At 34.8% G+C, this 23458-nt stretch overlaps 1 long non-coding RNA gene across 1 annotated transcript in view; it reads right to left on the bottom strand.

Annotated features, from left to right (window-relative positions):
- Positions 1 to 10746: 10746 nt before the first annotated feature.
- LOC309639224 overlaps positions 10747 to 23458 on the bottom strand; it is a 1035697-nt gene continuing 1022985 nt past the window's right edge. The window contains exon 2 of the long non-coding RNA XR_014251531.1: positions 10747 to 17356. This is a non-coding gene — a long non-coding RNA (uncharacterized lncRNA). The remainder of the gene's footprint in view (positions 17357 to 23458) is intronic.

Here is a 23458-nt window from a genome sequence, read left to right on the forward strand (position 1 = left end):
GCTCTTATACGAATCAGAAAATCTTTGCAAGTATTTGCATATTTTTTCCATTGAAATGCCTTTAGAGACTAATTTGTCTTCCCTTACTTTAGTATGTTTTTTATATTTTAGCTATCTGAAGACTGTGTGTTTTATGTTAAATTTGCTTGCTTATTTGTTTTTATAATTAAAAACATTATTATTAATTCCTTAGTATAACATTTTTACCACAAGTAAAAATAATTGTACTCCTTGGTCTCTAAGTATTCAAAATGAAGGGGAGTTGTCAGGAATAAAGGGAATTTCATTTCATTTATTTTATTTAAAATAAGTTATTATGACTTTTTCAAAAGTTCCTTTTTTTTTTTTTAAGTTGGCCCATGGTAGTCAATATAATGATCTTCAAGAGATGTTCATTACTAATCTCTGAAAACTGTGAATGTGATACCTTACATAGAAAAAGGGCTTTGCAGATGTGATTAATGATCCTGAGATGGAGAGAATACCATGAATTATCTGGGTGGGCCCAACATAGTAACAAGGGTCATAATAATGGAAAGAGGAAGGTAGAACAGTCAACCAGAATAGGAGATGCAACTACAGAAGAGGTCAGAGAGAAAGAGATTTGAAGACGCAAGTGGTCTCTAGAAGCTGGAAACAGATTCCTTCCAGCTTCCTACCCTGTCAGCACCTTGATTTTAGAACTTCTGTCCCCAAGAACTGTAAGATAATGAATTTCTATTGTCCTAAGCCACTAAGTTTATGGCAATTTGTTACAGCAGCAATAGGGAACTAGACCATGGCCAAGACTAGAAATGTCTTGGATCATAGAAATAATTTTGTAAAACATGGGGAAGAGAACTAATATATATTGAATACTTCAATGTACCAGGAATAACAGAGGCTACACAATTTGAAAATATTATTTTCAAAATTTTGTGAGGTAGATCTTCAGTTTTTCAGCTAAGACTTGGTAACATGAACAAAACCAAAAAAAAAAAAAAATCACAGTTAAATGATGTAACTGGTTTTCAGAATGAGTATCCTTGGCCTTAAAATGTATTGTTGTTCTAATGCATGCTTGACTAATTCTACATCAAAATTATTTCTGAATCTGAAAATATCTGAAGGAACACCATCATCCCCAGCTTATTTTCAATATAAAGACTATTTTTTTATTGACTTTACTAGATCTTTAGGTATTTGTGATTCATAAAGGATACTATAGAAAATACCATGCTTTGATTCTGTACCATTTATGTTTCTGATATCATTACTTTGCAAGCTTATATTTAAAAAGCTGAGATATCATAAACTGTATTTGTCATTTCATTTCAGATATGTAAAAATTAGCTTATATTCTAATTTATTCTACATAATTGTGGGTTTTCCCTAGTAACCGAATTCTTAGCTTTATAGAGTCTTTTTTGTCTACCTTTTACTTCTTCTTCTGATGCATCTGTTCGTAAAATAGTGACTTCCATCTGGCATTAACAAAGAACCACCAAAGGAAGTCTTAAGTTTTCTATTAGTTTGCATCTTCTGCTGTGGCTAAACACTGCTCTCCTGAATCATTATTTAATATCTCAAAGTTTCAAAATGTTCAGTGTTAGGTAAAGCATGGCAGAGACACATTCAGGTGCCACTCAGTATACCACTCAGTACAAGCAGAATATTGGAGCTATTGGGGAATCTTACAAGCAGAGAAGCAAAGGGGTTAGAATCATCCCCTGCTTAAGACCCAGCCTAACTGGATTGCAAGCATCATGGAAAGTGCTCCCGAAAAGTCCTTCTATTTGCTGAAAGCTCTCTATATTTAAGGGAGTAGATGAGGAAAAATCTAAGTTCTCTAATAAAGGAAGGGCTTTGCTAGAAGGGGGAAGCTTTTGAAACCCAGTGGTCCACAATGCTCAGATCTTCCATTGAACTAACTCTGAGCTCTAGGAAAAGTTGCTAAGTTGCTGAAAAACAAGAGGAAGTGTACCAAGGCCAGATAAATTGCATCAGTGGCTAGCAGAATCTGGGAAACTTGAGGCAATTTGCCGTTTTATCATCCAACTGATGTTGGTCCAAACACATGCAAAGTCTATATTAGAGATTCTTAAACTTTTGCATGTCCAGTAATCACCTGGAGGGCTTGTTAAATTAAAATGCAGAGCAGTGGGCCCCATCCTAAGAGTTTCTCAGAAGTTCCCAGGAAATGCTCATGCTTCTGATCCACTATGAGAGGCCCTATCTTTGAGATCCTCCCTTACTTCATGGTATATGTGACTTCCAAGTCATTTCATTCAATATATTCCAGCCTGAAAAAGAGCTAAAGTTAACAGATATATACATATTGGCTCAGTCACGTCTGGATCCCAGTTCTACCACCCACTAATAAGCTGTTCCCTGTTGTGAAGTCAAAATGTAAAGTGTAAAACACATCAAAAACGTGTTCTGTTATAACAGCAAATCTGAAATAAACAGAATCTTTTTTAAAAAGCAAGAATGTAGGAGTACAGAGAGCATTTTGTGTATGATTTTAATATGGGAAATACTTTCCTGGTAGACCCGTATGTGGTTTACCAAATACATAAGTGACAACAGAGGAAAACTGTGAAGAGAGCTATGTACACATCTTGGGGCTCTGATTTAATCAGAATTGCTTGAGCATTGGCTCCTGAGATTTTTCATCAGAATGTCACTTTTTGAGATGAAGAATATGAATAAATTGGAATATATATTTTAGGATATGCTGTATATATTTAATATAACATGATCATGGAGTAAAACTTTAAGGTTAATCAATTAATCATTAAAATGTGAAAAGGAAATTGTACCGGACACTTGTGAAAAATGGCAAGAAAGAATCTATTAACACTTATTGCAATAGGAAATAATTCAGGTGTAATTTTTGGTTCCAGAACTTTCCTGTGGAAGTAAGCTGAAATTAGTCTCTGCTGCGATCACATACTTGTTTAGATTTAATCCTTCACTTCTCCTGCCTTCCTCACTCCTCCTGAGGCACTGTTTTTCTAAGGAATCACTTGAACTTCTCTGACTCTGCTTCTTGGAAATGCAACCTAAGACGATTACCGTGTGGCTGACAGGGTCTTGGTGCTCCGGCCGGGTGTCAGGCCTGTGCCTCTGAGGTGGGGAGAGACGAGTTCAGGACACTGGCCCACCAGAGATCTCCCAGCTCCACATAATATCAAACGGCAAACGCTCTCCCAGAGAACTCCATCTCAACGTTAAGACCCAGCTCCGCTCAATGACCAGCAAGCTACAGTGCTGGACACCCTATGCCAAACAACAAGCAAGACAGGAACACAACCCCACACATTAGCAGAGAGGCTGCCTAAAATCATAATAAGGTTACAGGCACCCCAAAACACACCACCGGATGTGGTCCTGCCCACCAGCAAGACAAGAACCAGCCTCATCCACCAGAACACAGCACCAGTCCCCTCCACCAGGAAGCCTACACAACCCACTGAACCAACCTGAGCCACTGAGGGCAGACACCAAAACCAACAGGAACTACGAACCTGCAGCCTGCGAAAAGGAGACCCCAAACACAGTAAGTTAAGCAAAATGAGAAGACAGAGAAACACACAGCAGATGAGGCAGAAAGATAAAAACCCATCAGACCAAATAAATGAAGAGGAAATAGGCAGTCTACCTGAAAAAGAATTCAGAATAATGATAGTAGAGATGACCCAAAATCTTGAAAATAGAATGGAGAAAATAAATGAAACATTTAACAAGGACCTAGAAGAACTAAAGAGCAAACAAACAAGGATGAACAACAAAATAAATGAAATTTAAAATCCTCTAGAAGGAATCAACAGCAGAATAACTTAGGCAGAAGAATGGATAAGTGACCTGGAAGATAAAATAGTGGAAATAACTACCGCAGACGAGAATAAAGAAAAAAGAATGAAAACAATTGAGGACAGTCTCAGAGACCTCTGGGACAACATTAAATGCACCAACATTCAAATTATAGGGGTCCCAGAAGAAGAAGAGAAAAACAAAGGGAATCAGAAAATATTTGAATGGATTATAGTTGAAAACTTCCCTAATATAGGAAAGGAAATAGTCAATCAAGTCCAGGAGGCACAGAGAGTCCCATACAGGATATAAACAAGGAGAAACACACCAAGACACATATTAATCAAACTATCAAAAATTAAATACAAAGAAAAGATATTAAAAGCAGCAAGGGAAAAACAACAAATAACATACAAGGGAATCCCCATAAGGTTAACAGCTGATCTTTCAGCAGAAACTCTACAAGACAGAAAGGAGTGGCAGGACATATTTAAAGTGATGAATGGGAAAAAACCTACAACCAAGATTACTCTATCCAGCAAGGACCTCATTCAGATTTGACGGAGAAATTAAAGCCTTTAGAGGCAAGCAAAAGCTAAGAGAATTCAGCACCACCAAACCAGCTTTACAACAAATGCTAAAGGAACTTCGCTAGGCAGGAAACACAAGAGAAGGAAAAGACCTACAATAACACATGCAAAACAATTAATTAAGAAAATGGTAACAGGTACATACATATTGATAATTACCTTAAATGTAGATGGACTAAATGCTCCAAACAAAAGATATAGACTGGCTGAATGGATACAAAAACAAGACCCATATATATGTTGCCTCCAAGAGACCCACTTCAGACCTGGGGACACATACAGACTGAAAGTCTGAAAGGGGATGGAAGAAGATATTCCATGCAAATGGAAATCAAAAAAAGCTAGAGTAGCAATTCTCATATCAGAAAAAAATAGATATTAAAATAAAGACTATTACAAGAGACAAAGAAGGACACTACATAATGCTCAAGGGATCAGTCCAAGAAGAAGATATAACAATTGTAAATATTTATGCACCCAACATAGGAGCATCTCAATACATAAGGCAAATGTTAACAGCCATAAAAGGGGAAATCAACAGTAACACAATCATAGTAGGGGACTTTAACACCCCACTTTCACCAATGGACAGATCATCCAAAATAAAAATAAATAAGGAAACACAAACTTTATTTTTTATTTTTTTATTTTTTTTATAATTTGATGTAATTTGCAAGATGTGCAAGACTTGAATAAACAGAGGGAACCACTATTTTTATTTTTTATTTTTTTTAATTTTTTAAATTAATTTATTTATTTATTATTTATGGCTGTGTTGGGTCTTCGTTTCTGTGCGAGGGCTTTCTCTAGTTATGGCAAGTGGGGGCCACTCTTCATCGCAGTGCGCAGGCCTCTCATTATCGCGGCCTCTCTTGTTGCAGAGCACAGGCTCCAGACGTGCAGGCTCAGTAATTGTGGCTCACGGGCCCAGTCGCTCCGCGGCATATGGGATCCTCCCAGACCAGGGCTCGAACCCGTGTCCCCTGCATTGGCAGGCAGACTCTCAACCACTGCGCCACCAGGGAAGCCCGAAACACAAACTTTAAATGACACATAAAACAAGATGGACTTAATTGATATTTATAGGACATTCCATCCAAAAAAAACAGAATACACTTTCTTCCCCAGTGCTCATGGAACATTCTCCAGGATAGATCATATCTTGGGTCACAAATCAAGCCTTGGTAAATTTAAGAAAATTGAAATCATATCGAGTATCTTTTCCAACCACAATGCTATGAGACTAGATATCAATTACAGGAAAAAATCTGTAAAAAATACAAATACATGGAGGCTAAACAATACACTACTTAATAACCAAGAGATCAGTGAAGAAATCAAAGAGGAAATCAAAAAATACATAAAAACAAATGACACTGAAAACACGACGACCCAAAACCTATGGGATGCAGGAAAAGCAGTTCTAAGAGGGAAGTTTATAGCAGTACAACCCTACCTCAAGAAACAAGAAATATCTCAAATAAACAACCTAACGTTACACCTAAAGCAATTAGAGAAAGAAGAACAAAAACCCCCTAAAGTTAGCAGAAGGAAAGAAATCATAAAGATCAGATCAGAAGTAAATGAAAAGAAATGAAGTAAATTATAGCAAAGATCAATAAAACTAAAAGCTGGCTTTGTGAGAAGGTAAAAAAATTTGATAAACCATTAGCCAGACTGGAGAAGAAAAAAAGGAAGACTCAAATCAATTGAATTAGAAATGAAAAATGAGGGGTAACAACTGACACTGTAGAAATACAAAGGATCATGAGAGATTACTACAAGCAACTATATGATAATAAAATGGACAACCTGGAAGAAATGAACAAATTCTTAGAATAGCACAACCTTCCGAGACTGAACCAGGAAGAAATAGAACATATAAACACACCAGTCACAAGCACTGAAATCGAGACTGTGATTAAATTCTTCCAACAAACAAAAGCCCAGGACCAGATAGCTTCACAGGCAAATTCTATCAAAAATTTAGAGAAGAGTTAACACCTATCCTTCTCAAACTCTTCCAAAATATAGCAGAGGGAGGAACACTCCCAAACCCATTCTACGAGGCCACCATCACCCTGATACCAAAAACAGACAGAGATGTCACAAAGAAAGAAAACTACAGGCCAATATCACTGATGAACAAAGATGAAAACATCCTCAACAAAATACTAGCAAACAGAATCCATCAGCATATTGTAAGGATCATACACCATGATCAAATAGGGTTTATCCAGGAATGCAAGGATTCATCAATGTAGGCAAATCAATCAATGTGATAAACCATATTAACAAATTGAAGGAGAAAAACCTTATGATCATCTCAATAGATGCAGAAAAAGCTTTCGACAAAATTCAACATCCATTTATGATAAAAACCCTCCAGAAAGTAGGCATAGAGAGAAGTTACCTCAACACAATAAAGGCCATATATGACAAACCCACAGCCAACATCATTCTCATTGGTGAAAAACTGAAACTATTTCCAATAAGATCAGAAACAAGACAAGGTTTTCCACTCTCACCAGTATTATTCAACATAGTTTTGGAAGTTTTAGCCACAGCAATCGGAGAAGAAAAAGAAATAAAAGGAATCCAATTGGAAATTGGAGAACAGCATGGAGGTTCCTTAAGATACTAAAAATAGACCTACCATATGACCCAGCAATTCCACTACTGGGAATATACCCTGAGAAAACCGTAAGTCAAGAAGAGTCATGTACCGCAATGTTCATTGCAGCTCTGTTTACAATAGCCAGGACATGGAAGCAATCAAAGCGTTCACTGACATATGAATGGATAAAGAAGACGTGGCACATATATATAAAATGGAATATTAGTCAGCCATAAAAAGAAATGAAACTGAGTTATTTGTAGTGTGGTGGATGGACCTAGAGTCTGTCATACAGAGTAAAGTAAGTGAGAAAGAGAAAAACAAATACCGTATGCTAACACATACATATGGAATCTACAAAAAACATAAACAAAAATAATGGTTCTGGAGAACCTAGGGGCAAGACAGGAATAAAGACGCAGACATAGAGAATGGACTTGAGGACACAGGGTGGGGGAAGGGTAAGCTGAGACGAAGTGAGAGAGTGGCATGGACATATATACACTACCAAATGTAAAATAGATAGCTAGTGGGAAATAGCAGCCTAGCACAGCGATATCAGGTCGGTGCTTTGTGACCACCTGGAGTGGTGGGATAGGGAGGCTGGGGGGGAGATGCAAGAGGGAGGAGATATGGGGAAATATGTATATGTATATCTGATTCACTTTGTTATAAAGCAGAAACTAACACAACATTGTAAATCAAGTATACTGCAATAAAGATGTTAAAAAAATAATTATTGCAATAGAGGTCAAGTCTATAGGGAAGAGATATTAAACCCAACTCCAATGAAACAAAAGGCAGAAGGACTTTTAAACTCTAGGTGGATGAATCGAAAAGTACTGGAGATCTTAGTGGAGGAGTGGTCCATGTGATTAGGCTATCAGGGTTTGCTAATTGGTGCTTAACAAAGTGAGGCTCCTACTCTCCCACAGAGAATGGGAGATAGAGGCTTTACTTTTCTAATGATTACATTTCAAAAGGATGGTCCCAGGTCCTAGAGAAAGAACTCATGCATTGTAGAATATTTATATCTATCTTAAAAAGGTTAGAGAAATAACTTACAATTGAAAGTTTTCTATAATAAATGCTTTAAGAAAAGGGAGGTCAGGGGATTATAGTCAGAAAGGAACCCGTCTAAAGTCTAGTGAACCTGAAGGGAATAGTAAGGCCTTCTTGGTCAGTGTATATGGTATATAATTTGAACATCATAATTATAATACTAAAAATATTAAAATTATCTTGAACAAATTTTAATGTCTTCTTTAGGATTTAAAATTTACTTTAGAAATGTGATATTTCAGGATGTTTCTTTTATTTCCCCCTATCTTATAAATGTATAAAAAGGCCAGTGGGTAAATAATTCAGTTAGGATGTTGGGTTATATTTTTCTCTAGTTCAAGAACATAAGGCAGAAGAATGTTCTGGTATTTTTAAAAACATGACAGAGTTTTTTGTTATTGCTATCAATGTTATCAAACTGAATTTTGAACAGTTTGTAAATCTAATTCATACCATATAGGTTTTTGTGAGGAGTACAACTATGAAAACTGGATAGTTCAAACAATAATGGTGATGACTTACATTTCCAATACATTAAAAAATATATATATCAACACAAAATTTGGTACCATCAATTACATAGTTTTGTAACCCTGATTCATTTTTCTGTATTTATAATCAGATCAGTAACATGTTGACATGAGTAATGAAAAAAAAATTCTATCCAAGTTTACTATTTTAACTTCTGCTGGTGAGATCACGTAAATTGTTTTTTAAAGTGATGTGGGTGAGGAGAGTTCAGTTATTTTGCTTGTCTAACTGTGAAATTATTAAAACTGGTAAAGACAAGAAAACACTTAAAAAAATTAAGTTTTATGGAAATTTAGAATAACAGTACAGAGCTGAGTAATTTTGAAGTAAATTGAAACAATCTCCATTATGTTATGCATAAAAACAAAAGCAAAAACAAACAAAAACCAAAAAGCCCATCAAGCAAAGAAAAAAAATGAAAGAAAACTATAGGGACTTTATTTAAATTATTCTAGCACTAAGGAGAAAAGAAGAAAAAAAAATCACCTCTCCAAATTCAGTGCTATTCTTGGCCCACTGAAGGGGGGCAGAATTTGCCACCCCAAAATTGGTATCTTTGGCATTAAGATTATTTTGAGCTGGTTATTTTTAAGAAACTGCAGTCACAGGAGAAGCTGTGAAAAACAAGTAGAAGTTACCCTTTTGTAAAAGACATTTACATTTATACGGGAAATCTCCATTTGTAAGGGTGTTTCCCTCTCTGTACCAGGATGACTTCATCTCTAGAAACTTATCAATGGAGAAGGTGGGAACTTAAATTTGCATAACAACCATACCCTTGTTTACTGTGCTTTGCCTGATAACCTCCCATAACTGACTGTCCCCATACCCAACATCTTCCTTTTGTTTTTAGCTGAAGATGGTATTTAAGGTCATGGCTTGGGCCATTTCAGGGAGTTACTCAGTTTTCCTAGGTCTCTCCCATGTATAGAGGAGGTATACATATTATTAAATTTCTGTTCATTTTTCTCCTTAATCTGTCTTTTATTACAGAGTGTCTCAGCCAAGAACCTAGAAAGGTAGAGGAAAATTTATTTTTCCTCCCCCACACCCCTGAGATTTATTGCGTATCAGAATAAAATTAGTTTGTGCTTTGAAAAGGGTCCAAATCATCTAGCTGTAGCATTTCCAAGGTTCTTAGGAATAAGACTGAATCGAAGACATCAAATGTCACTGGAGTAAGCAACAATAATAGTGTTATGGTAATACTGATAATGAGGCATATAATGAACTGGACTTCATTTTGGAGATCCTCAGTGACCAAAAAGAGAATTGCAAATGAAGTGGAAATTTAGAGAAGATTAGTCAGCGATGATGAGAAAAGACTATTTTAAAAGGTAAAATTTCAGGTTGGTGGCAACTTAGTGTAATGAGATTCTACTCTTAAGTGAAAATCCATTAAATGACAGAAATAATTTAAACAATGAGAAATTCTATGAGATGAGACAGCAAAGTCCATATACTCAGAAGAGATGTTCCATCCTGACGTCAGTTCCTGAAAACCACAAAACCACAATGAATCTTTTTCAGTCACTAGTCCATTTTGATCAATTCAATCAATGTAAATAAGCCAAATAATCCAAGAACTCTTTTTCTTTACTTCATTGAATTAATTTATTGTTAAACTTTTGTTGAACTATTGTGTAAATTAACAGGTATATTTTATTACTTAAATGTATAAGTCTGTAAACAATTTGCTGAATTTATTTGCTTTTTTCAAGCTTACTTTATAAATTGTTTTGTGCATATAGTGATGCAAGTCTATCTACCTATCTATCTATGTTTACATAGAAAATAACCACAAAGCAACCTTTAAAATGTAACAGTAATGATTCACCTATGTACGTATTTTTTATTCTTAGAAAAATGTCCTTTACCATAAAAGCCTCTTTGAGAAAGCCACTTTTCCATAACAGTGTTGTTTTCCACTGTTATAAGTAGATACCTAGTTCCACCATTTATCATCTGGATGGATGAACTTCAACAAGCCTGTTACCCTTTCTAAATTTCGGTTTCCTCACTGGTGAAATGGTGATTAATTGCCATTCTCATAGGGTTGTTCTGAGGAGTAAAAGAGTTTCTTCAGATTATGCCAAATTATGGGAATGGGGGTTGGGAGATGGATCATTTAGGGAAGCTCGCTGATGTTCATCGATGAAATACATAACTGGAAGTGACTTTCAAAAGCATTTAGCCCTTTCCATCATTTACAGATAAGGGAATAAAAGATCATAGGGTATACTGATTTATAAAGGTTATAACATTGAAAACCATGATAGTATTAGAATCCAGTATTTTAATGTCTATATCAGTGCTTAGAAAGGATTTCTTTAAATATTCTACTAAGTAGATAGCATTAACTGTAGTGGTAATAAAAACAATAAATTACTCTAAAATTGTTTCAACAAACACTTTTTGCCTCCACTTCTAAATTCTCAGCATATTTACTGAGAGTCACATCCAAATTTCTAGTTCATTTCCCATTTCATTTTTATATTCTAAAAAATAAGTAAAAGTTTGAAACTAATTTAAGAAAGATATGTGCCTGCTTTCAGATTATAGTTTTATCACCTATCCTTTCTTCAGGGAAAAAAGGAGTTAGTTGAGTAAACATACATATATTTTCCTGCATACAGGGAAATACTAAAATAATATGTAATACCCAGAATCTAGAAAGGAAATATGTAAAATTAATCATTTTCAATACCCTGGAAGTGTTCCATTTACACACACACACACACACACCACACACACATAATCTTGTAATCAATATTTGAGTAGAACAAACTTAACTGGTAATATTTAAGAAAAAGCCTATTGTAAAGAGGATTCTGGGATAAGTAAAACTGAGCCCCCCCCAAAACCGAGTTCCCCCACTGAGTCGATTTGCCTCTCTAACCAAAACTTTATTCCCTTTCTTTTCCTTCCCCTGTTCCCCTCCGGATTGAGGAGTATCAAAGAAAAGGTGGGACTGAAATCGAGCAGGACCATGCAGGGCCTTCTTGGGTCCAAAAGCCCCACCATATTCCCCGTTTCTTGTTTGTAGAAAAAGGCTTTAGTCTCCTAGGCCTTCCCTGAGTTCCAAAGAACAGACTCAAGCAGTTAACTAAATAGGGAAATGAGTGAATGCAGAAACAAAAGAAAAGAGTCAAGCAAGAAAAGGAATGATATCTTAATAGTTCAGCAATAAAAGAGAGTCCTAATTCCTTCTCAAAGGATACACATAACCATCTGTTGCATATCTTTGAGTTGGTTTGCAGAAACTAAGGCCCTCACCCAGGTGGAGGATGGTGACTACACGTTGACCACAAGCACATAGACTCCAGACGGGTTGAAACAAGAGGTTGATGATTAAGATTCCTGAAACATCCTGTTACCTCACCACCAGCCAATCATAAAATCTCGCACTCTGCAACCCTCACTCCCAATGTGCTTTAAAACCCTTCCCTGAAAGCTACTGGGGAGTTCAGATTTTTTTAGCATAAGCTGCTCATTCTCCTTGCTGGGAGCCATGCAATAAAGGTTGTGCTTTCCTTCACCACAACCACATGTCAGTAGATTGGCTTTGCTGTGCAAGTGGGCAAGCAGATCCAAGTTCAGTTCGGTAACATAAGTACTACAGTTTTGTAGATTTTTCTCTCATCAGTCCTCCCTGCTCTTTTCTAACTGGATAATTCAAGATTAATTCATAAATTTGGACAGAAGTTTTGGTTATGAGCATTGACTATTCAGTGCCATAACTCCTAATTTCATGAGAAAAACTGAATCATAACATGTATCATCTGGTAGGGTTCAAATATTTGCCTCTGGCAAATAGTAATCTTCTGCTTATTGGTATAAGTGTCTTGTCGAACAAAAATAATTAGTACTTAATATAATAATTGTATATGTAAAACTAAAAATTTATGTAATTCTTCATTATGTATTTATTTAAAATCTCTATAATCCTTTACCAGTCTATATAATAATTAAATGCCAATTACCTGATATAAAGAAAAATTGGATTTTACGTATTGTAAGTTGTAGTGTTTTCTTACTAATATTTAATTTCTTTTAAAATATCTAATTATAAATACAAGTAAATAAAACAATTATTTTTACCTACAAGTTAATAATTATTAACATTATTATCCTTTTTTTGGTTGAGATTTTGTTTCTTTTTAATGTTCTTCCAAGTGAAATAGTTAGGGACATTATGAGTATAAATGATCTCCAAGATCATTGTCAATAACAAGTATTATTTTCATTTAGTTAATGAAACACAGTTACTGTGGTTGACAATTCAGGGTGAAGAGAGAATAAGTAGTTATATTCTCAGCTTGCAACTGATGACTGACTCCTCAGAAGCCTTACTAAAATATTACTTTGTATGTGGATTCCTCCTGGGCCCAAGTCATTGAAAGTGTCAGCAGTAATTTGGTAGAACAGTTTCCTTCCTGTAACATAGACTTGTAGCCTGAATTTGGATATTTTCTTTTTATAACAACTCTTTAGTGTTGTTGAAATAAGCTCCATTTTACAGACTAGTCAATCTGTAGGAAACAAATTTCCATTAATCCTCATTTAAAATATAAAAAGGAAGCTTAATTTTTTCCTCAATCTGCTCAAGTTACTAGAAAATAGCATAAATGATCAGAAAAGGAATTATCTAATTGATTATTTTTGTGCAATATTTTAAAAATATGAAGTAAATTATTTTATGAAAATTAATGCATATTTTGGTTTTCTCATTAGTCATGTGTAAATGTGCCAGGTACATACATCTACTGCATATATTTATAACCTTTGTTCCATAAGAGATCATGTCCAAGAGGCTGTCAAAAGTGAAATACCACGAAACACCCAAAGTCAATGAAAATATATTTCTGATTTACCAAATAAATCTTTCTCAATTGCCCTAAAACATTAAGCTCTTCACACCTCAAGTGGTCTTCTCTAATTGTTTTCATTAGCTTTGGATTTATAGCATAAGCTGGTCTATTGGGTCAAAGGGGATACTGGAAAATCAGTTAAGAACACACAAAGGCAAGTTGAATAGGGCATTTCAGAACTTAGATAAGGAAATACCATTTTTCATATAGTAATGGGAGGAGAAAGATGTCTATAATATCATGTCTTAATGAGTATATCTATTCTATTACTCTTCTCAGTTACTCAAAGCATTTGTGTAAATTTCCAAAGGAAAGCAACGGTCTATTTCTGCGACGAGTCAGCAGGGGGCAGTAGGTATCACGGAAAGATGATTGAAGAAGCCTGAACAGTCTTTTCCAACGAGTTCCCTCGCAAACTCTTCTAAGAACAAACTTGTTACCAACAAATCATTTTGATGTTTCTTTGTGAGTTCTTTTATACACCTGGTTTGGAAATGAGCTGAGGTAAAAAGCAAACTGTTATTCTCAATTTCCCTAGAGTATATTTGTTGAGTGTAGTTATTTTCAGTGGGAGAAGTTTAATCCATATAAGTAAAAATCCCTATTGGAACATCAAGAATAACATAGTTAGAGTTAAATGAGCCCTTATCTTGATTTGAACAGCTTAGAATTTTACATGGGTGGTACCTTCACCCAGTCCCCCATTCAGTAAAGATATTTAACTATAAATTTTTTTTTTCTATGTATTTGAGATTAAAACAATATTTATAATGTAGACTGTAAAGCTAAGGTTTTCTAAAATAAATCATTAAAACGTTACAAATACTGTAGTGTCTTATAGTTCAAAAGCTGCTTCAATGAGAATTTTTGCTTTGCTTTGTTTTGTTTTCTGAAGTCCATTTAAAATATAGCTCTCTGTGGTTACTATGCGATAATGGTTGCTGATTATGTGATAGAGCTGCAAAATAATAATTTGCAATCTGTCATGTGTGAAATCTTGCATTGAAGCAGATAAACCCAGGCTGCTGAAGTGTGCTCTATATCATTGCATTGGATGTAGTAGCACAGATTGCATAACAGTATATAATAAAAACACTGTGTTTCTTCTATGATTAGAAATTGGATTACTATAAATTATCATTCTGCCAAATGTTTTAAAGATGTTTTATAAGTTTAACTGGAACTTTATACATTAAGTAAAATGATTTCCCACAAAAGTAGAAAATCTGTTAGGAAGAAAAAACAAAGTTTGCTCTACCTAGTTATTTTTCACAACCTCAAGAAGGTTTGAATAAATGTCATGTTCAATTCTACCCATTATCCTATTTCATTTTATTCTGTAATGAATATGGAAAAGATGATGAGGGGAGTTTACAAATGAGACAGGTTATGACACTCACATGCTGAATAACATTACCGTGATTTTTATCTCCCAATGAAGCTAGAAAATTAAAATTGTTCTGCAGAATGACCCTCATGTAAAAGTAAGGTCTTGTCCTTGATTGTTGTGATAAAGAAAAAATTCCAAGTGTATTATGCCACCTGTCACAACTTACGTGTCACAACTTGGACACATAAGATGTAGTATACTGTCATCAAAATTTGCTAGCTGCTTCTGTTAAAAATTTTCCTAGGTTTGTGCAGTAATCATAAAAATATCTTTATGTCTATGATAAAAAAAATAACAAAAAAGCAGAAAGAATCAGCTTTGTGTGTGTATGCATATATCTTATCCATGTGAAGTATATCTGGAACTTAACCAAGGTAAATATGAAATGCAAAATGTGGGAAATTAGTTTGGCAAGAAGGTTTAATAGGTTGCAAGGCTGGTTAAGAGAATGTAGAATCTTTATGGAATGGGAAAGAGGTCTCATAGTTAATTAACATTAGTTTAGGATGGACCACGTGGAAAGAGACTGCCTGCCCGTCTTTTTAGCAAGAACAGGATAACTGGCTATGATGCCAAGACAAAAAAGATGCCCCAGTCAAAACGAAGTATGAATAGAGTAAGCATCAACCTTTTTTGAAATTGGGTACTTTCAATCTTAAAAAAAAAAGAATAAAATTAAGTTACAGGAAAAATCAAATATTAACAACTTACTTTTCTGAGTGAAAAATCTCTATCAATCCAGGATTTCAGTGGCATCAAATTTCTTAGGGAATAGGGCAATTAATCACTGCCACAAAAACAGATATTTAATCAATAATAGTAGTAATGATGATGATAATAATAATAGCTAAACTTTCTTATTCTAAAATGATATGCCAGGAACATTTCAAAGTACTTTCCCCATATTGCTTATTAAATCCTCATGGCAAATCTTTGAGGCTGATATTAATTTCATGCCCATTGTATAGATGAAAATATTGAGGCAAAGAGTGGGTGGCATGCTCAACATTCTGGGAGCTAGTAAGTTGTAGAGCTGAGATTTGAATCTAAGAAATCTGAATTGAGAAATATAGGCTCCTTAATCAGACCTATAAAGTTATTTATTGAGAACTTGAAATAGTTAACAAATTTATGTTCTGATTTTGTTTCTAATAAATTTTTTTGACCATTAACATGTTACTAAAAAGCTTTTGGTTTTATATTATAATGGTCAAAAATTTAAATCAACTAACACTGAAATTGTCTATTTCTATTAATTAACACACAGTGTAGGTAGGGCCTTTTCAACCATGTTTGGAGGCTTTCAATATGTCAGCTCTGATGGAGTTGAATGGACATGAGATTTTAGTTCACTAAACAAAAAAATTGTAGAGAACTACATGGGGTCTGAAGAGGTTTTGGTTTTGTCTAAGCTGTTCATATATGAGGAAGGGGATAAAAATAATTTAGGTGGAAAAATGCAGAGTAGAAGTCAGAAATAGATAACATGAACATTCCATTTCCTCGAAGTTGTTAGTTATAATATAACTCATATATTTCTCTGATTCTCTTCTTCTTTGCTTTCTCTATTATATTAATGCTATGCATTTTTCTTTTTATCCCATGATATTCTCACCTGCTTGAGATCAAGGTTCTTATTCATGTCACTTATTGGCCAGCAAAATGCACTGAGTGATAATGAAAGAGGACAACATATATTGGGAAGTAACTATGTATCAGAATCTGTGCTAATTATTATATGTTCATTAGTTTCAATTAATGTTTACAATGCGAAGTCCTGATAAATAAGTAGCTTAAGTTAAGCTTAAGCAATACTTAGTGGTGAGGTTGGAGTCCCTTCTGCTAACTCCAGAACTTAAGGTCAAAAACTGGGGAGTGGAAAGTGTGGTGAATAAACGAATGAATAAATGAACATACATATGAATGAGGCATGGTTCTCTGTTTTGCCTTATATTGCATGAAGCTAGTTGTTTCTGTATGTGCTGTGAAGTTTTTTGTTTTTTAAATTCTACTCTCGTAAAGTGTTTCCTTATATTTTGGAACTAACAGAATTTATTTTCAGGATAAAAACAATTGAATGATCTATTCCACTGTGACTGTTTTGAAGTTTACACGGAATTGTTTAAGGTATAAGAAATTTACTGAGCTTTTGATAAACTGCCAAAAGCTTTTACTGTTGTAATGTGATTTAAGAAAAATCCTTTTTCCCTGATTTTACATTCTTTTCTTCTAATATGATGTGTATGTATATGTGTTTATTATGTGGATAATGGTTAAAAGTCAATGTAGTGGGCTTCCCTGGTGGCGCAATGGTTGAGAATCTGCCTGCCAATGCAGGGGACACGGGTTTGAGCCCTGGTCTGGAAAGATCCCACATGCCGCGGAGCAACTAGGCCCGTGAGCCACAACTACTGAGCCTGCGCGTCTGGAGCCTGTGCTCCGCAACAAGAGAGGCCACGATAGTGAGAGGCCCGCGCACCGCGATGAAGAGTGGCCCCCGCTCGCCACAACTAGAGAAAGCCCTCGCACAGAAACTAAGACCCAACGCAGCCGTAAATAATAAATAAATAAATTAATTAATTAAAAAAAAAAGTCAATGTAGTGAATTGTTGAGATGTTTTCATCATTGCTTTAATTTTCAGGGTAGTAAAGGAACTACTGGAGAGAGCTGGCTGCCATTTCTATCACAGACACCTTGCTTCTGCTGTGTATCTTGAATCAGAGAGGTGAGATGGGAAATACACCCATAAATTATGAAATATGCAATTTAGCATGATCTTCAATAAGACTTCTGACATGATCAGATTTCCAATGTTCTGATCCTCACCTCTACAAACAAAGAGAAGTGGGCACAACTTAGGTAGAAGAGAGATTGATTTCATTCATTTTTTTTAAAAAAAATGTTTATTCTTTGTCTCTGTCAAATAAATTAAAATCAGATTTAAAAACATCATCAAGATTTTAACACAATTATCATGCTATGTTAGTGGATCTATAAAAGCAATAAAAAGCTTTTCTACAATTTCTATGCACTAGATATATTACTGATAGGAAATTGAAATCTTGTGCTTGTAACTTACATGTATATAAAATGGAACAGAACATGGATATTTCAATTTAAGAATCCTGTTGTTGGGCTTCCCTGGTGGCGCAGTGGTTGAGAGTCTGCCTGCCAATGCAGGGGACACGGGTTCGAGCCCTGGTCTGGGAGGATCCCACATGCCGTGGAGCAACTGGGCCCGTGGGCCACGATTACTGAGCCTGCGCGTCTGGAGAGGCCGCGATAATGAGAGGCCCCGCGCACAGCGATGAAGAGTGGCCCCCACTTGCCACAGCTAGAGAAGGCCCTCACACAGAAACGAAGACCCAACACAGCCATAAATAAATAAAATAGTGTTTAAATAAATAAAAATAAAAATTAAAAAAAAAGCCAGCTTGTATATCACCTGCTCTTTAAAAAAAAAAAAAAAAAAAATCCTGTTGTTATTTTTTGTATGTTTTCATTTTCATATTTCGGTCTTTTATTATGCAACAGCTATCATGAACATTTAAACAAAATAAAATTTAGAAGTAATATTTTGCTTCAGGAGAAATACAGACTACCAAAGCATTCAATGGAACTTTCTTTTGAATTTATTAAATATTTGTTAGTTCAAGAAGTCATCATAAACTGACCCACCCAAGAAATTTATATATGAAAGGGAATTTTTTTAACTAGCTGAAGTAAAAATCATTGAGCAAATAGTGCTTCATATAATCAAGTGAAAACTTTAAAAATCTTAATAGTATGGCCAATGCTCATATTATACTTACTACAGGTCAGATACAATTATAAATCATATTTTTGTGTACAGTTGACCCATGAAAACTTGGATTTGAACTGCATGAGTCCACTTATACACATATTTTGTTTCAATAGTAAATACAATACTACAGTACTACATGATCCATGGTTGGTTGAGTCCATGAATGTGGAACCACAGATGTGGAGGACAGACTATAAATTCTATTGGGATTTTCTGACTCCTTGGAGGGTCAGCACCCCTGCTCCTAACCCCCTGCATTATTCAAGGGTCAACTGTAATTTAATTTAATTCATGAGAGGGTCATAATTATCCTCATCTTATAGGTATGAAAACAGAGGCAGAAAGAGGTAAAGTAAGTTACCCAGGGACATGTCGTTACCAGCAAAACACTGGTTCAGAGTTTTGAGCCTTTAATTACTATTCTAGACTGACCCCTCTATTTTGCTATCATCTCAAGAATCTAGAAATACTAGACTATTTTTGTACTCACCAATCCTTTTTATCTACAAGTTCATGTTAACGTGTATTATTATTATTTGGGAAAGTACCTATATCTAGCATTTGACCTCAGGGAGATTTGAGTTTCTTTTCTTTCTAAGTATCTTTTTCTTCCTTTCTTCTTTCCTCCCTTCCTTCCTCCCTTTCTTCTTCCCCTTGTATATTAGATAATTAAAAATAAAAACAATATCTCAGCAAAATCTAAAATCACTTCAGTTTGACCCCACAAATCAGTAACACAGCCCAGGTTAGAATCCACAGCTTTTCCATGATCAAACTTTTGTAAGTGGCTTACCCCTGGAGCATCATAAAGACTGTCTATTGAGGTAGTAAGTGACAGATGTTTTGTTCCAAAACTGTTATTGAAATTGATGCTCAGATGAAATTCTTAGAGTTCCCCAAATAGAAATTTTTGATACTCTTCTTGAGCAAATCAGAAGTATTACAAAACCTCTCACCCAAATGATAGAAAACTCATCTTTTCAGAAAATTTTATATCAAAGTTCAGTCAATTGACTTCATTATCCTCAGTATTATTACTTTTGCATTATCTTGAAAAAAATGAATGAATTAATTAACATATTAAGATGAAAACACTGACCAATAAAAAACTAATTTCAGGGAAACAATATATCAAAATGTGAACACAACAATGTTAATTCATTTGGCAGATTTTTTTTTTGTATGCTTATTATGTGAAATACTGTACTGTAGTGGCTAAGATCCTAGACTCTAGAGAAGAGTCTTGGTTCAAATTTCCAATTTACCACGTTCTATCTGTGCAAACTTGGGCATTTTACTTAATCTTTGTGCCTTATCTTCTTCTGTACAAAAAGGGTAATACTAGCATCTATTGCAAAGGATTGCTATATCTGGGACTTCCCTGGTGGCACAGTGGTTAAGAATCTGCCTGCCAGTACAGGGGACACAGGTTCGATCCCTTGTCCGGGAAGATCCCACATGCTGCGGAGCAACTAAGCCTGTGCACCAAAACTACTGAGCCTGTGCTCTAGAGCCCACGAACCACAGCTACTGAGCCCACGTGCCACAACTGCTGAAGCCCACGTGCTTTAGGGCCTGCATGCCATAACTACTGAGCCCACGTGCTGCAACTACTGAGGGCTGAGCTCCTAGAGCCCATGCTCTGCAACAAGAGAAGCCACTGCAATGAGCAGGCCACTTACTGCAATGAAGAGTAACCCCCACTCGCTGCAACTAGAGAAAGCCCACGTGCAGCAACGAAGACCCAACGCAGTCAAGAAAAAAAAAAAAGATTACTATATCTCTGTCTCTGTCTAATATCTATTTATCTATCTATGTATGTATGTATGTATCTATCTATCTAATCTATCTAAACTCAAACAGAGCCTGACAACTAGTGATAATGTAAGACTTAGCATTTACTATGTGTAAGATATGATATAGGGTAGTGGTTAAACAACAATTGTAGAGTTATGCTGTATGGATTCAAGACCTGAATCTTCCATTTACTCAGTCATGCAATCTTAATCAAGTTACCAAAAGTTTTTGTGCCTCAGTTTTCTCAACTATAAAATTGATATAGAATCCAATAAATGCAGTTGTTGTAAGAACCTGGCAAAGACTAATAGTTAAATGGTTACTATTTATTTGTATATACAGACCTAAAAGTAAATGTAAATTAAAATGTATTAGCACTTTAATTCACCTTATGTAATAAGTATATTTTTGTATATTAAAAGTGTTTGTAAAGTTCATGTTTGCTTTAGATTCTGTTTAGATTATATACTTAATATCGTAAAAGCTTTTGCTATTAATACGTGTAAAAATTTAAATTCAATTCTGGAGCTTATTTTTATATATTCTCTTCCCTATCCTGTACCAGTAATTGCCAGTTTCAATTGAAAGTAAATTCCAATGTCACAAAACACTGGTTATTAAACCTGATCATCACATTTTGAAGACTATACTATATTGTAAATTTGTGGGTAATGGGACAAGGAGCAGGACTGGGTTTAGTGATCAGAGGAGACTTTAAATCTTTATAAGCAGAATAATAAGTAATTTAAAACAAAGTTTAAGTAGTGATTTATAGACAATTTAGTATATGTTATATGTTCTTATAAATGGGAGTTTTACAGCCCATTTGATTGCCCTCTATTGCTCTAGCTTTTGTCCAGCTATTGAATATTCAGTATCCTTTATCAGATAGCATTTCACTCCTGCATAAACCAGCTAAAAAGAGCTCATTTCTTTATGATGTAGCTGACACTCTATGTCTACTTAATTTTTAGTAAGTTTGCATCTATATGAAATCAAATATGTATCTGTACATTTGTACTTTTTGTCATTAAGTAGTTATAAGTGACTGTTATGAATATATGTAGAATTATAAATAACAAATTAGTTCAATCAACCAACAACCACCTAGTATTTGTGCAAACTCTGTATCCAAAATGATGCTAAGGACCTATAAGGGTGACCAAAATATAAGGTGGTGTCTTTGCCCACCAAGACCCAGAGGAAATAAGAAAAGACCAATTAAGAGCTAAAGAGTGAGACACTGATTTTAAGGGTAATAGAATTCAGAGAATGAAGGACTCACTGTGGACTGAAACTCAGTGGAAGAGGTTAGGAGTGAATACTCAAGAAGAAGAAAGAAATTGAAAAGAATAAGACTTCCTGTGATTGAAAGGAATCCGGACCAAAGGAATCCACACAAATTTGTAGTTTTTGAGGTAACTCATAAGATTAGATATTAGGAGATGACCTAAGCAAGCCCTGGAGAAATCAACGGGGATCAGTAAAGGGAAAGAGACAAATCTGGAAGGGAAAAAATGCCTGAGTCAAGAGATGAATTCTGAGTGAAGATACAGAGGTCAGAGTTAAGAAAAAGCAGTCATTGGTTTCAGACTGAGAAAGTTTTAGCCTGTAGAAACAGAAAATAAGACAAAATTTTAAGTGAAAATTAGATTTAAAAGAAAATTACTAGGTACAGCAGAAATTACAAAAGGGAAGTCACACATTTATTTTTCAAGAATGGTCATAACTATGATTAGTGGTTAAATGAAACTACTTAAGTGATACTCATTTACAGCTCATTAGAATAATACTATTATCCTTCATTTGCACAGGATTACATAATTTGTTATTGAAAACTTCATGTGTTTTAAAAAGAACTTTGGGAAATCAGGGTGGGATTAATTATTGTTTTGTTTTACTAAATTTTTGAGAGAAGAGAAATATTAATAGTGAGATATTAACATTTTGTGATCCTGATAACAAGGCCTGAAAGTGTCAGATAGATCTCAGAACTTCTGAATTCTAGTTGTATGTTCTTTTATCAGTATACCTCATTTGTTCTCCGTTATTCATGAATGTGTTTACATGTATTCAATGTATTATAAATAATATACATACATATAAAGTCTTCTGTATATGTGCATTATATACACATAATATGTAAATTTTTAGTTCAAAATAAATGCTTGAATTTTCTTAACTTTAATTTTTAAACTGTTCCTTAAAGATTCAGTAACTTTATTTTTTAAACTGCTTTACTGACATATGACTGACATGTAAAAAGCTGTACATATTTAATGTATACAACTTGATGAGTTTGGGCATAAATATACACCTGTGAAATCTTCACCACCATCAAGGCCATAAACATATCCAGGGTTGTGACAGTTAATTTTTCTCCAACTAAATGTTGTATCACCTTGGCTCACTAAAAGGTATTCTAATTGGAAGTGATCAATAGGGTTTAGAGGGTCTGAGCGCAGAACAAGTTTGAACACTTAAATAACAATGTTCTTTAAGTCCTGGCGTTTAGGAAGTCTTAAACAGTGGTACAGGGATCTAAGTTTACAGAACAACCAATATCTTCTCCATGTGGAGGCTGCATTCTTAGAAGGCATTGAGGTAGTAACTGGCTCAGGAGAAAGAGGAGCAAAAAAAAAGAAAGTAAAGATAAAACAAGGAAGGGAACATGATATGGGAACACTGACAAATGAAGCAGTTTCAAGTTTTTACAGTCTTCATTGGTATCAGACAAAGAATTGTTCAGTGAGGTAATGTTTGAGCTCAACTTGCATTTGGAAGCCTCCTCATACTGATTAAAGAATGCAGGCAAGTGTATAGTCTGATATTCTTTTCTCTTTTTGTTCTAAAGCATCTCTCAAATAAACAATCTTATTTACATTCAAAAGTTCTTCAAAGTAACTACTCCAAATCCAAATTGTCCTTGATGAGACTGTGCCAGTTAAAAAGAATCACATGATTTAACCTTACAGTAGAAAAAAAAATTAAAAATAGTG

This window comes from Balaenoptera physalus (assembly GCF_965194825.1).
Source record: "Balaenoptera physalus genome assembly, chromosome: 12".
Taxonomy (NCBI): Eukaryota; Metazoa; Chordata; class Mammalia; order Artiodactyla; family Balaenopteridae; genus Balaenoptera; species Balaenoptera physalus.